The 15,628-nt window shown below is 44.5% G+C and overlaps 1 protein-coding gene across 36 annotated transcripts in view; it reads left to right on the top strand.

Annotated features, from left to right (window-relative positions):
* PPP6R3 (protein phosphatase 6 regulatory subunit 3) overlaps positions 1–15,628 on the top strand; it is a 122,642-nt gene that overhangs the window by 25,718 nt on the left and 81,296 nt on the right. For 30 of the 36 annotated variants that reach the window (XM_042237941.2, XM_060404364.1, XM_042237943.2 and 27 more), the window contains one exon: positions 12,790–12,942. The exons of the other annotated variants lie outside the window; for them this stretch is intronic. The gene's annotated coding sequence lies outside the window, so the exon portion shown is untranslated. The remainder of the gene's footprint in view (positions 1–12,789; positions 12,943–15,628) is intronic. 36 annotated transcript variants of the gene reach the window in all.

A 15,628-nucleotide genomic window follows, 5' to 3' on the forward strand; every position in this document is an offset into this window, starting at 1 on the left:
GGTAGTTCAGATGTCACGGGGTGTAACATAAGGGGGTCTGACACATCTTTGGAGCGGGGTCCAAACCCTCGCCTCCAGGGGTTTTGTTTTCTTTGTTGTTTTCACTTGTTACTGGAGTACAGTGCTGTGTTAATTCCAGGTGTACAGCATAGTGATTGGACATTTGAATGCAGTCAGTCCCCTACATATAAACCTTGATACTGTGAGCTTTCAAAGGTTCGAACGTTTGTTTGCGTGTCCACTCAGTGTCTGGCGTGTGTTGTCCCGTGTGCGTGTCCTCTGCAAGTGGCCGTGCTTTTTGGTGCTTCCCAGTACTGTGTAGTGGAGCAGGCGATGGCAGCCCATGCCAGTGTGCTCGCCTGGAGAATCCCAGGGACAGCGGAGCCTGGTGGGCTGCCATCTATGGGGTCGCACAGAGTCGGACACGACTGAAACAACTTAGCAGCAGTACTGTGTAGAGTACCGTAGCACACTGTTTCAAGCCCAGGATATCCGGAAGCAGGCAGAAAAGCAGCAGTGGTGTGGCTGGGACTGCTAAGACCAGATCTGTGACAGAGGAAATGGCAAGGAGATTTTCTTCGTTTGAGGAGGTGCTGTGAGCTTTTGAGTCATAGGCCCCGAACATAGAACAGTGCCCAAGAGTTGCAGCAGCCGTTCAGAATGCAGCCCAGCACTACCGTGTCACGGGGGCGAGGAAAGGGACTGCTACCCAGACATCACTGGGTAGTTTTTTCAGGAGGGTAGATAGAACTGAATTCAGTAAGGGACCAGAACCTGCGCCGTCAAATGCCGTGCGCGTCAGGCAGCAGTGACCCCGAGGCTCACCCTCCGTCTCCTGATGCGGACGACCCTGCAGCTCTGCCATCCCTCCCGCCCCTTCCTCCGGGCAGCGGCTCTTCTTGCCTGTTCACTCGATGCCATACTGGACTCTTCAAGGTACTGTACTGGGAGATTAGAAATGTTTTTTATGTTTTGTGTCTGTGTGCTTTTTATGTATTATTTGTGTGGAAAGAGCTTACACTGTTACAGTATAGCACTCCGTAGCCGACTGTGTTAGTTGGGCATCTGGGCTAGCTGTTGGGCTTATTAACAAATCGGGCTTACAGACGTGTTCTTGGAACAGAACTCATTTGTGTGGGGGGGACTTACTGTACATTATGAGATGATCACTACCCACCTCTTATTTATTAGACTTCCCATGTTAATAACCGCCTTCTGGTTTCTTTTCCTCCTTGTCCTGTCCACTAGCTTTCCTGCTCTCACGATGATCTTTTGAGTTGTGATGACTAATGTTTTAAGGGTTGATGACTCAAAATCTTATTACGCCACCTTGATTTTCCAGTCTTCCCCAGTTTCTGTCTTTCCCTTCTGATGGAAAATTTTAAAAATTAATGATATAATTAGAATGATTGTTAGAGAAGTAGACAACATATCTTAAAATTCATGTATATGTAAAGTTTTCTTAACAGTTCTGAAATTAATTAGGAGGAGCTAGGTAGGTAAAAGGAGATCGTCACTTTATATGTGTTGTTTTAATAGTTTAAAAGGATGTATTTGCATAAATTCAAATGATGTTTTATTGTAAAAATGCAAAATATGAGAAGCAAAGAAGGCCTTTCTGATCCCACATTATGGGTTTTCCTTCATAAAAGGGCAGCAGTGAGCCCAGCTGGAACAGCGCAGCTGGAAGTTGGGACACATGAATCTGGTGGGCTCTGGAGAGCAGGTCTCAGTAAATATTTGTTGAATTAAACAACGAAGAAAGTAAAGTTGTTTTCCTAATAAAAATTGTACCTCAAAGTGTGGTTCAGCTTCAGGTAAGAGGTAAAATTTTCCATGTTTCGTTTTTAAATGAGTGTGTGTAAGGCATGGTGATTGTTGGCCATCATGCCTCCAGCAAATATCTGGGTGCCCGCCCAGTGCCAGGCCTGTGCTGTCTATACTTTGGTCACGTGTGATTAAAATGATGGCGTGCTGGTGCTCTCAGTGAGTCAGGACAGTGTCTCAGAGACACAGAGCAAGCCGCATGTGCGATCATACGTTTTCTAACGGCCTCGTGAAACGGCAACAGGTAAAGTTAATTTTAGTGTCTTTTAACCCAGTAATACAAAATATCATTTCAGCACGTCATACACAATTATTAATGAGGCATTCCACTTCTTTTTGTACTCAGCCTTTGAAGTCAGCTGTATTTTATACGTGAGCACTTCTCAGTTTGAACTAGCCATGTTTCATGTGCTCCAAAAGCCTGGCACGGCTGCCACAGTGGGCCCCACAGAGCAGATTATCAGCAGTGTCTTCATTGCTCACACGGAGGGGCAGGGGACATGGATTAGGAACCGAGGTAAACGGTGGCTTACAGGGCAGAGGCGCCGCAGAGGGGTAAGTTAGCAAGCTGCTTCTGTCCTCTGGGTGGTGGCCAGAGAACTGGAGAAGCGGAGGTGCCAGGAAGATGGAGCTGACACAGCTTTGGTGAATTGGATGTTGGGGGAAAGAGGAGTCCACCCAGCTGGGTGTGCCTTTTCTGGGAGGGGCGGACGTGGTGAGAAAGGGTTTGTTAGGTGATCCGTGTATGATAGAGAGCAAAAGCCTGTTTGCTGCTGCTGCTGCTAAGTTGCTTCAGTCGTGTCCGACTCTGTGCGACCCCATAGACGGCAGCCCACCAGGCTCCGCTGTCCCTGGGATTCTCCAGGCAAGAACACTGGAGTGGGTTGCTATTTCCTTCTCCAATGCGTGAAGGTGAAGTCGCTCAGTCGTGTCCGACTCTTCGCCACCCCATGGACTGCAGCCTACCTGTCTCCTCTGTCCATGGGATTTTCCAGGCAAGAGTACTGGAGTGGGGTGCCATTGCCTTCTCCGAAAAGCCTGTTTAGGAGAGATTAAATTTAATATGCTTGCAAGACATCCAAGGGCAAACGGGTGCCTGTGTTTGAGGTGCAGAGATGGCCTTAATCAGTTTTATAAATTTGAATCTCATTGTGTTTATAGAGGTATATTAAAAAACCTGCAAAAATGGCTTCATTTATTCAACAAAGCCCTTTAAAAAAGATTCTCCCCAAGTCTTGTTTGAGTTGCTGCCGTGATAGTGTGTGTGAATAGAACAAGTGGAAACTGACACCCTGGCCACTGTCGTCAGCCCGGGAGAGTGTACCTAGGCCGTGTCCAGTCTGAACCCGGTGGGAACCTCTGCCTTAGAGGACACTGCGAGGTGGCCAGTGAGAAAACAAGGAGGCTCTGCTCTCACAGAAGCCAAGGAGAGACTGTCAGTAAGGAGGGTCTAGCAGTGAAGGGTACTGACTGCTCTGAGAGTGAAGCTGAGACGAGGACAGAAGAGTTTCGCTTAGAGTAGCCCCACCGGGAGGGCGCCGGCGACTTGAAGAGGCAGTTTCAGTTGAGTGGTGGAGACAGACACCGGACTGGACTGAAGAGGGGAGGCTCTGTGACAAAGGGCCCCTTTTCTTTTACTTTTCAAGAACCACTACAAATCATTGAGAAGACAGACCCAGTAGAAAAACAAACAAAGGATATAAACAGACAGTTGGAGAAAAGTGGAGTATAAATGGCTCTTAGAGAAAACCAGTGCTCCCAAGAGAAGAGGATCCTGGGCATGGGTGTGAAGAGCCAGGCGGGGTCTGGTGGGAGTAGCCATGGCCGCCGGGAGAGCCCTCGGGCTTTGTGTTCCTAACCGGAAATGGGCCTTGTTTAATCCAGCAGTTCCACTTCTGGAAACTCTGGCATTTTTTGATGGTAGTAAAAATTGAAACTACATGGTCATCAGTGGCGTCCTGGTTAAATCACCTGTAATGTAAAGGAAAGTCAGTATCAGATAAAACATTTGGTTTTGTTTTTTTCTACCATGCTGTAAATGGTACTTTGAGAGTGAGCCCGTCCCTCGCACCATTTTATAAGATGGAGAAAAGTACCAGTGGGTCTGTTACTGGCACAGAAGATATTTGAAAATACACCTTTGGAGAACAGTGTTAATTAAGCCTGTCGTTCTCTCTTGATCTGCCTTTTAGCGCACTGCTCATAAATTATTATCCACTATTCCCTTCTCCTGTTTCCTGTTAGGATTTTTTGTCCTGTTTTTCATATGTTCTGAGTTATAGACCACAGGAAAGACGGATCTAACATGTCTTAAAGGTTCATGGATGAATTCACTCCCGTTGTCCTTATCTCACCTGAATACAGCCACAGCTCCTTTCACCAGAGGATCGTTTTACTTGGGTGGGATCATTGACAGAGTCAGCGAACGTCTGGCGTGGTCCGAGAAGCGAGCGTGTAGCTGCTGCCGCCTGCCTGGTGGAGGGGAGGCTTCCTTGGCGCACTTTGTGGGAGGGAGGGACAGTGCAGCCTGGGCGGTGCGTTCTCGAGCCACCTGCATTCACCCGGTGTTACTGAAATCCCTGCTTTGGAGAAAGCAGCATGTCCCATATGGAATTTAATCAAACACAAAAAACTGGGCACCCATAAATAGACCAAGCCGGTCTCCCAGCGGAGGACACTGATACGGTGTAACTTTAAATTCTCTATCACTGGGACTCTCTACTTTAAGATCTTGTTTAAATTTAATTTCTTTTGAGTGTGAGACTGCGGTTATTCGTTGATTCCTTTTTCTTCATTTGTTGGAGTATCTTGGTTTCACTTACGTTTCTTCGTAGAGCCACAGAAAAGTAGTAGTTTAGGATTTGAAGCATCAAGGCTGTGGTTTTTCCTGTGGTCATGTATGGACGTGAGAGTTGGGCTGTGAAGAAGGCTGAGCGCCGAAGAATTGATGATTTTGAACTGTGGTGTTGGAGAAGACTCTCGAGAGTCCCTTGGACTGCAAGGAGATCCAACCAGTCCATTCTGAAGGAGATCAGCCCTGGGATTTCTTTGGAAGGACTGATGCTAAAGCTGAAACTCCAGTACTTTGGCCACCTCATGCGAAGAGTTGACTCATTGGAAAAGACTCTGATGCTGGGAGGGATCGGGGGCAGGAGGAGAAGGGGACGACAGAGGATGAGATGGCTGGATGGCATCACGGACTCGATGGACATGAGTCTTAGTGAACTCTGGGAGTTGGTGATGGACAGGGAGGCCTGGTGTGCTGCGATTCATGGGGTCGAAAAGAGTCGGACACGACTGAGCGACTGAACTGAACTGAACTGAAACGATCATTTAGTCTAATCCTCTCATCTTACAGTTACAAAAACAAGCTTGAAAAGGTGAGGTTACTTGTCCGAAGGTAGACTGAACTGAGTCAGTGTTCTCGTGGTCTTCCCCGTTAAGTTTGATGGAGTGAGGAGTAGTATGATACCCTTGCGTGATCAGAGGGAGGTGACCTGCCAGAAGCTTGAGGGGGAAGTATGGCTTTAATTACTTCACGAAGGCCTTAGAACTTGTTGACCTGCTGCCCTAATTTATTTTTAGTCACAGAGACAATCGGAACCCTCTTTACATATTTTGGTTGAGGAAATTGAAGCCTATAGATGTGAATTTACCCAAGATTGTAGTCTATAAATGTTTTATTCTGTGCTTTAATGTGAGCTGGGACAGTGCAGTCCGGTAAAATAGTATTCTTTTATCTGTGCTCAGTGGGGCTATTTAAATTAAAATTGAGAATTCAGTTCCTTAGTCTTAACTAGCTGTATTGCTGGTACTCATGACTGTGTGTGGCCAGTGGCTTACTGTATTGGACAGTGTAGGCACAGAGTATTTACCTTAAAAAAATTTTTTTTTTTTTTACAACTTTAGAAATGTTGGTGCTGGATACCAAGTTATGAGTATGATTAGAATTGCCAATTAGGAATCAGATTTGTGTTTAAAAGTAGGGGGAGCTTGTGGCAGTGCTTGTGGTTGTGACTTGGGCCCTTTCTCCATTCCTATTTCATCTACTCTTTAGGCCACACCAAGAGACTATTTGAAGGGATTTTCCTTTTTCATCTCTTAGATATCTTGGTTTGCTAGTTGAAAATCCCATTCCTGGGTTGAGTTTTCAGTGAATACATTCATTCACCTTCGTGTTGCTTAGCATGTTTTCCGGTCTCTGTACTTGGGTTTCACATATTGATCGCTTGGTTACCACGATGTCCTATAGCAGGTTGATGCCTTTCTTGTTCTTGTACTGTGGATTATGGAAGTTTCAGCTTTTACGTCAAATTAAGCTTGCTGTGTAACTGTGGGTGAGCCAGCTAAGTGTAGTTTTGGCGATTGGAAGGAACCCTGCCATCTTTCGTACCATTGCTCCACCTCTCTGCACGCCGACATTGTAATAGGCAGAGTTGGTTTTCTGAGCTTTACTTTGGATGCTAATTTACTAATTTATGATTTGGCTCCATTTTAATAGCAACTTCATTGGATTGGCTTTATGCACAACGGCAGTGATTTGAGCGTCCATTAGGGTGCATAGCCAGACGGTGATGTCATCTGATTAGGGGCCAAAGTTTTTATTTAAAGTACTTTACATTCATGATTTTGCTTTTGGAAGGTGGTAGTATGGATTTACCTTGAGTGTTTAATACTTTAAAAAGTAGTCTTTTCGTATTCTTGGTACAGGTAGTTTTGATTACTGGTTTCAAAGCCTGTATTTTTGCCACAGCTTATACTAATTGCTATTTCTGAAATTAGCTGATAGTTACATATATGTGTGTGTGCATATATATATAAAATACATATACACAATTATTTTATGTATAATATATACTGTATATATATAAAGATGTCTCTGAAAATGATGTTACTCATTTAGGTTGTTTCTCTCAATTATGAGTGTCTGTGTGCTCATTTTTGATGATTTTTGTGGTCAGAATATGGGGGGGGTTATTTTATTTTCTATGTGCTAGGCATTGAGGATAAAATGTTGAATAAAACTTTATAGAGATGGATTGTCTTCCCATCTCACTATCTTGCGTCTTTTTAGACTTGGGTGTTTGGGGAACACGTGTGAGCACGCTTGCAGAAAAAGGATTATTAAAATCCACATGGGAACGATTGAGTTGGCCTGTCTCAGGACTTGCTGGTAACAGTAGTTGCTTGCTTCTGTGTGTCCAGGCTGTTTCACCTGTTTGTAACTGAGAGGTTGTTTTTAGTTGTTTGTGTATGATATGTGATACAAGGAGAAAATATTTTCTTACCTGTTATGTAATAGCTGTAGTTTCCTCTTGTGAATTTGCATCTGTGAAGAATATCAGGGAATTTATATTAAAAATTCATGTAAGAGCATAGAGAGAGGTTATTATTCCTTTTTTCCCCCAAAGTGAATTAAAAAAAAATTCAGTTTTCTTTTGGAGTAAGTCCTTTCTTATTATTCTCAACTACAAAATAGGAATAATACCTAAGAGGATTGAGAAGCTCACGTATAATGCTGGCACAGAGGGCTTGTAAGGGTAGACGTTCACTCTTGCTATTCTCGAGTTCTGTGACTAAGCAAGTACATATTTAGTTACTGTTTAGTTGAGAATCTGTTCCTTTGCTGTTTTAGGCTAAACCCAGCCCTCATTCTTGACTGATACTTTTATAATCATGTTCTAACATTCTCTTCATTGGCCTTGATCAGACTGATTGGTATTGGAAAGAGGAGACCCTTTCTGATATGGCTGTTGAGGAAAATGGGGCACCTTTAAGGAATGATTGGCAAGAATAAATATGAGAGTAGAAGTATATTATCTTAAAAAAAAAACACCCTTGTTTTCCCTTTTTTGAAGGGGCGCCTCTGGATCCATTTCCTCTGAGAGAATAACACTGTCAGTTGTTATAGCCTGAATGTTTGTGTCCCCACCCCAAGATTCATATGTTGAAACCTAATCCTCAGTGTGGCGGTTTGGGGGAGTGAGGCCTTGGGGTGATGAGGTCATGAGGGTGGAGCCTTAATGAACGGGCTTGGTAATCCCCGAGGGTTCCCTCACCCGTTCCTGCTGTGTGAGGACCCCACAAAGGCCACTGTCTGAACCAGGAAAGGGGGTCCCCACTAGACGATGGACTTCCCAGTCTCAAGAAGTGTGAGAAGTAGAGTTCTGTTGTTTGTAAGTTGTGAAGTATGGTATTCTGTTACAACCCAGGACTAAGACGTCAGATGATTCTTTAGTAGCAAATCTCTGTTTTCCTCCTTCAGCTTCTCTGACTTCGTGCAATTGGGCCCGCTGTTCCGTGGCCTTTCTCATTTTTGTCCTTGCCAGGATTGGGAACTCTTCAGTCTTCATTAATCGAACAGTGCTGTTCTCATTCCACCTTCACCGTCAGCACCATCTTGGTACCCACCGGCGTAAAGCCGCAGTTCCCCCCCATTTTACTTCTGTCCGTTTATTATTTCACCGAGTCCTGCTTCCTTCTTTCTGTAATTTGCTCCTGTCCATGGCCACCAGCACCATATTTAAACTTCTGATTATTTTTATATTAGGTTTATAAATTTACTGAAACAGGAAGGAAGTTGAGAGTTAATTTAGCCCAGCTCCTTTATTTTGTAAATGAAGAAGTGGAGCCTCAGGTCAGGTGGCTTGTCTCAGGTCACACAGCTAGTGAGCAGCTGATGTCACACGTCTCTGGTCTCAGCATGTAATGCTCTCTCCCAGTCTAATATTCTTCTTAAAATGTGTTTGAAAAAAATTATTTTGGGGTCAATTTTGCATACCTCCAGTTAAGGGTGAACCAGTTTTAGGAGGTTGGATAGATGACAGCATTTCCTAGGCACCCCTCCCTCTTTTCTCTCTTCCCTGAAGGTAACTATATTACTTAGAACTCTTTTAGCCCATTAAAAAAAAATATACATATTTACCTCCATATGTCTGAAGAGCATTTTGGAAGAGTTCATACTTGTATGCATGCTTGCTGATTCTTTTTCTTTTTAGTTTTAAGTCTGTTGATTTCCTGCTGTGAAAAGATAGGGCAGATAAGGATTCGCTGCCGCGCCCCCCCCCCCCGCCCCCCCGCCAAACTGCACCCTTGTCCCTGTCTCTCCAGTATAGTTCTACTGCCATTTTGGTTAAATCAGTATTTATCTATTATTACTTGTGATGCTGTTAATAGTGTCAAGGGGTACATTACAAATACTTTTTGTAAACAGCTTCTGGTTTTCCTAGGAAATGTTGCCTTTTTTTTGTTTAGTGTATCAATCACTAATTTAGCCTCAAACTTTCAGCCAGTTACATATTCAGCTTAATCTCTTGAAGAAATTGTACCTGCTCCAGACTGGGGTGCTTGCTCTCCCCGCTGGGACCCTGGGAGTCCTTGCCTCTCTTCTCCATCGCCCACTTCTCTGCTGTCGTCTTCCGTGGTGTTCTCCCTCTTGGTTTAGTGGAGCACAGTCTCTAGCAGTTTCCTGTGAGAGTGGACTGTGGGAGGTAAATCTTCTGAGACTTTCTGTGTATTCTTTATTGATAGATTGGCTGGGTATAGACTTCTGGGTTGGAAATAATTTTCCTTGTGTTTCCTCACACACACACATGGTTGGAAATAATTTTCCTTATGTATTTAGTCTGCTGATTACACACACACACACACCTCCCTCACACACACACACACACGTGTATCTTCCTGAGGATGTCAGATAATTTTTTAGGCACTTTTTTCCTTGTATAGTCTTTTCCTCCATCCTGCATTTTTCTGTCTGTTCTGTTCTCTGTGTTTCATGATACAGGTTTCCCTGATACGGTATCAGAGCCTGTGTTTTTCATTCACGTTTAAAAGTTACACACAACACACAGAGGTGAATTCATACGACAGTTCCATTCTTTCTCAGCTTTGTTCACTGTCTATGAACATAGTTTCTCAGATCTTCACTTCTAAATCACATCTTCCACTATACGGAACGAGGAGTCCTTGATAAGGGAATATGCAAAAAACATGAAAAGTACACATTCCTCTGCTTGAAGGGGTTCCCTTTGGCCAGAGCTGGGATAACTTGAGCATCAGGATGAATGGTGGTATCGATAAATTAAGAACCCATGAGTCCATACTAGTAATGAATTAACGAATGAGTGGGGAGAAGGAAATATACTTTAGTTCCAATGCCAGCTGATAAGTGTAGGAGGAACAGTAGATTTACAAAATAAACATAGTCTTGTACCTGTCAGTAGCAATTGATTCAAGTAGCAATTGCCAGAGGTTACTAAAACTACTGGGTGAATGTTTTAAGAATGTAATGTCAAAATTTATCTCCATACAGATTATTTACTAGGTAATTAGTGAGGGGAAAATGGTTATTTTACAGTGAAGAAATAAGACAAATATTTTCACTAAGTGATCAAAATCCCAGTAATGGGACACATTGATACCATCTTACTACTTATGTGATACTCTAGGAAAAACAAACCTCACTTACCACTTGTGTGGTGTTACTGCCAGAAATTCATACCCTGGGTTCTTCAGAGATGCCATGAAAGACAGAACTGTTCTAGATGGAGACACAGTGCCAGGTGTGATTCGTGAGCCTGAATTGAGGTGAACGGGGCTTGCCATCAGGGACATCACAGAACAGTTGGCAGAATTGGAATGTGAACTGTGTAGTCTATATGGGACTGTTAATGTGTTAAATTCCTGATTGTGGCATAAGTGCTGTGGTTGTATAAGAGAGTATCCTTGATCTTAGGAAATACCTAGTGAACCATTTAAAGGTAAAGGGCGTGATGGCTGTAGAAACTCAAATGTTTGGGATGGGAGAAAGCGAAAGTGATTTGGTAATTAGTTGTGAATCTAGGTGAAGGCTCTGTGGGAGTTTCTTGTTCTGCTCTTCAAACTATTCTGCAGGTTTACGATGAAAATTTAAGATGAAAGTACGGGTGGCTGATTGGAGACTCCGTTTGTGCGTAGGGCCTCATTGAGTGGGAACTGTTCATCAGAGTGACTGGTTGAGCTCCTTTGGTTGGGAAGTCCCCAGTGTCAGGATTTTCAGGCCTTTGCTTCTTGAGGTCAGTGATTAGAAGTCAGCAGTCTTCCTCCTAGCTGGAAACGGCAGAGCCCAGTAGGAGAATCTGGAGCGGGCAGGGTGGGCAGATGAGTGGGCCTCACTCTGCATTCTTTCTGCAGTTCACAGGGGCCCTCTGTTTTTAGTGGCAAACCCATCCTCAGCTCTGCAGGGGTCGCCATCCTTTCTGGCTTCCTCTTGTCATCTGGGGCTGGGAGGGATGGAAGAAGGCCAAGGGGATTTGGGAATCTTCAGTGTTCATTGAGTAACCTTTTTCAGCCAGTTCCTTTTGCTTCCTTCCAGCACTCCTCTAATTTTGTTGGTTCTTGGGATTATGCCTTTAAAAGGCAGGACAAAACACCGAGACAGTTCTTTCACTGTAGTTGTAGAGACGTTTCAGTGTGTGTTCAGGGCACGTTCTTCCCCCAGCAGTGATAAGGGTGCGCTTCCGTACCACTTCATTCTGTTTCTATCTTTTGATCTTGTTCCTCACATTCTCTCACTTTGGAATAACCAGATTTCTTACTATCAATAGTATAGGCCCACTGTTTCCCGTGATTTGTCTAAGGGAAAAGACCGCATAATTAACACAGACCTTTTCCCAGAAAAGTCTTACTTTTTACAACTTCATAAGCACCTGGATTTGTGATGCTCTGAGCATGTTTGAGGGCTGTTTTATCATTTGGCTTCCCTGGGCAGGAGTATGCAGCACGTTGGGGCTGGCAGGTCGGTACAGCTCTGCTGGGAGCCTGTGATTGACCAGCCTGGAAGTGGATGAAGTGGGTGGTCTTGACTGGTGGGAGAAAAAATTTAAGATCACTTGAGGGCCCTGCAGCTGCTCAAAGTTCAGTATCAGACGTGTGGGGCACGTATGCATTTTGTGGAGTACATAACTTCATTGGATTTTTAAAGGGCTCTGGAACCTGTTCCATGGAGAGGGGTTGTGATGGGACTAGAATTACCTGCAACATTTAGAAACCCACTCATTACACCAGCACGCTGAGTTAGTCACATCTGGGGACTGTGGAGGTGATCTGTTCTTATGATGTAAAGCAAAAATCTAGGCGATTAGTTAAGTTTTTCAAGGTTTTGTTTAGAAAACATTTCACTGGTAAAATGCTTTGTTTTCAGAATCAAATATTTTCTTCATAACAAACTAGGCTTTTGTTGATTCATTTTCTTTTAGCAAGTGGTTAGCATCGTTTCTATTTATTATCTTGTTTGAGGGAAATTGTTTAGTTAATCACCCTGTAGTGTGAGTTTTGTGGAACAAAGGCATGAAATGAACAGCATTTATTTTGAGACGCCTTGTAGACTGCATCCTTCTAAGACTTCTGGTCAGTATATTGTCCATAGTTTGTGTCTTTTCCTGCAGTGTTTAGGTTTAGACGAAGTGCCTTGAAAGACAGTGTAAAGTCCTTCATGTGTAGCATCTGGTTAATTGACATTAGAGACAGGATTTGGCTGCAGCTAATGCTTCAGTGAACTTAATGTTTAGTTCACAATTTCTGGTAAGTGACCGTTGTTTAAAGGTATTACATGGGGCTATAAGAGAGTACTTTAAAAATCTGTTTTAGTAATTTAGAATGTGATGCCTTTGCTGGTAACTAACCCTGTGTTGAGTGAGCAAGTCATTGATGTTTCCTGAGGTAAAGATAAGCGTGTGTGTTTTATTTGCCCATTCTTATGTCTCTCTTTCTGGGTTATTGTTTAGTGTAGGCTAAGAGCTGAGGCAGAAGGGTGGCCATGCCTTTTCCCTCTTGTTACATAGAAAACATTTCAGTTAGCCAGAACTTTTCAGTCCTCTGAGGTTTAGTTGTGTGTGAAGACCTCGTGCCATTATCTGAGTGGCAGCTCTCATTAGACTGAGAAAGAACGCACTGTGATTTTGGCTCTCTTTTTCTTTATAGGAGAACTTCTGTTCAATGTCCACCATCCTACTTTATTCCTGCTGATCTGCTAATGCAATAAATTGGAAGACAACCATTTCCAGGAGAACCTGTAATGGGCAAGGAGCCACAGAGAAGAAAACATTTCTTTAATTTTTAAACTTGGTTTGAAAGGTAAGGTCACAATGATTATGAGGAGTTTCTTTCCATGAGTTACATCAAGGAAAGCAGTTTTCTGTTGTGAAACCCTGGAGTCTAGGTGGACCCGTCTGGGTCATCTGTTTGAGATGACCTGGTTCTGTGACGCCATGGTATTTTTAGGAAATTAAATAGCAGCCTCTGTAGTTTGCTCTGGGATGTCTTGGAATCAGTAGCACCCTTGGGATTCCCAGTTTCCAGAGGATGGGGGTTGGGGTGGGATCGAGCTGGGCCCTAAGGGCCAGATAAGGCGGCATGCCAGCAAGACTGCTAGTAGAGACCCACCTGCCGCCCCTTGGTCACCTGGCCCTGTGTGTGTATTGGGGGGTGGGGGGCTTGTTTTGTGTCGTACCAGCCAAGGGGCATGTGGCTTCTAGCCAGCCGCCTGACTCTTTTGAGTCTTAATTATTATCACCTTGCAACTCTTTGCTGAGGTTTTTTGTTAGAGACCAGAGGTTTACTTTGCATACTTGACTTTTGGGCCATTTGGCACTTAAAAGAAAGTGGCCTGGTAGGACCTTTTGGGGGATGTGCCCACCTCCTTGATCCAGTTTCACTGCCCTGTAGTATCTGGAGGAGCAGGTGGGCATGGACCGTTTAATCACCCACATTTCTGGCTTCAGTGTCTCAGGAGATACTACAGCGGTTCAGGTGTGACAGGTCTCTGCCTCCAAACCCCAGTGAGCGCCTCGAATTCCTAGGCAGTGAGCCCCTTTGCCTGGGCCCTCACCCTCAGCACCGCCTTCTGCTCTCGCAGTCAAGCACCGGCTCTTTCTTAGGTTACCTTCACATCTCCTGCTTTGTCCCACTTCCTGTTGCTTATTTATCTGTGGCTGTGCTGGCTCTTGGTTGCTGCCGGGAACGGGGGCTGCTCTGTTGTGTGCAGGCTTCTCAGTGTGGTGGCCTGTCTTGTTGCGGATTCTAGGCTCTGGAGCACGGGCTCAGTATCAGTAGTTGCTCAGTTGCTCTGCAGCGTGAGGGATCTTCCTGGATCAGGGATCGAACCCGTGTCTCCCGCATTGGCAGGCAGATTCTTTACCACTGAGCCACCATGGAAGCCCCTGTTTTGTCCAGCTTTTATCTTCATATTATTCTTGATACATCCTGGGTGGAAGAATTCCCTTCAGTGAATTCCCATTCACTCTTGGTGCCTTGTCTCATGTGGTTTTGTTTGGTTGCTTTGTTCAGGGGCCCAGCCCCTTGTCCCTCTGCCCCGTAGGTCCTCACTCTGCAGACCTGGGCTCCTCAGTTGCCTGCCTGCCTGCCTGAGTGGAGAGCTCAGTTGAGGGGTCAGCTTTATTAATAAGTCCGGGAGCATGCAGTAATAAACTGCTCTGACTGTCTGACTCATATATAATAAAGAGGATATTTGTAATGTACATGATCATGTTGTTTTGTCTTTAGCTGCTGGTTCGGACCTGGGGGCAGTGGGAACAGGGGTGCTAATTTAGCAGAACCCCACGGAGACCTCCAGCTTGAATTCAGGTGGTTATTTTACAGGTTCACCATGTTTTTATGTTTATTGGGCAGTATAAATTATTGGTAACATTTATCCTTTTTTTCTATTGTGATCTATTCTGAGATCTATTGGATCTCAGAAACTAAATCTGTCTGGTGAAGCCTTTTTTTCTTTGTATGCAAAATTCTACCACCATCAGTGTAGCGGCAAGAGAGTCAGGCCCGATGAGTGCCTGGGCACACGCGGCAGACTCCACTGCACGCTGTCGTGAGTTCATCTTTGTTCCGCGTCTCCGACAGTATTCTGCCTGTACTTGTTTCACACGGACTGTTCATAGAAGCTAACTCTTCGTCACTTCGGACTCCTCAAATAAATGACAACTCCAAGATCTTAAATTCATCAGGAATCAAGGAAAGTCATCATTGGCTTCTTTAACTTGTTAACAAACCAGCTTTGACTGAAGTCGTCTTTTCGTTTTTTTATGAAGCAATTTTCCTGTTCTAAGACACCCCTCTTAATGCTCTCTGCGCTCCCCTGTGAGTCGGGAACACTGCGGTGGCTGCCTGGAGTGCCGATGCCACATGCAGTGGCCCTTTGGCACAGGGATGGCATGATTGCATGAGACACAGTGCTTTGCCCTCTAAATTCCCAGCACAGTTGTCCACATCCCGCTGTTCCTTAGAAACACAACATTTGAAGTCCAGATTTTCTTGCCTTGTTTTGACATGTTGGGTGTGCTCTCGAAATAATAAAACGCTGCGCTACAGCATATGGCACTCGGAGCCCTGTGGCGTTGCCCCTGTGTCTGCAGTTTGCATTGCCCACCTGCAGTGCCTGCGTGTGGCCTCTTGTCTCGACTGCTCAACCCTGCCCTTCTGCCGTGAGAGCAGCCAGAGGCAGGCTGTAGAGGAGGGCTTGACTGTGTTCCCTTAAAACTGTATGGACACTGAAATTTGAATTTCACAGGATTGGTACAAGTCATGGAATAGCATTTTTTGGATATCTTCCCCCACCCCCTCAGCCCATTTTCAAACAGTGAAAAGGTAAAAACCATTCTTTGCTCAGGCGCTGTATAAAAAATACGGCACATCAGATCTGGCAGCCTCAGTCTTGTACCCCAAGGCGTTCCATGCCTCTGGAGTCATCTCATACACTCATGGCAGAAAGAAATTGGAGTGGGAAACGATGTAAACTGAAAAGGTT

This window comes from Ovis aries, chromosome 21 (genome assembly GCF_016772045.2).
Source record: "Ovis aries strain OAR_USU_Benz2616 breed Rambouillet chromosome 21, ARS-UI_Ramb_v3.0, whole genome shotgun sequence".
NCBI lineage: Eukaryota > Metazoa > Chordata > Mammalia > Artiodactyla > Bovidae > Ovis > Ovis aries.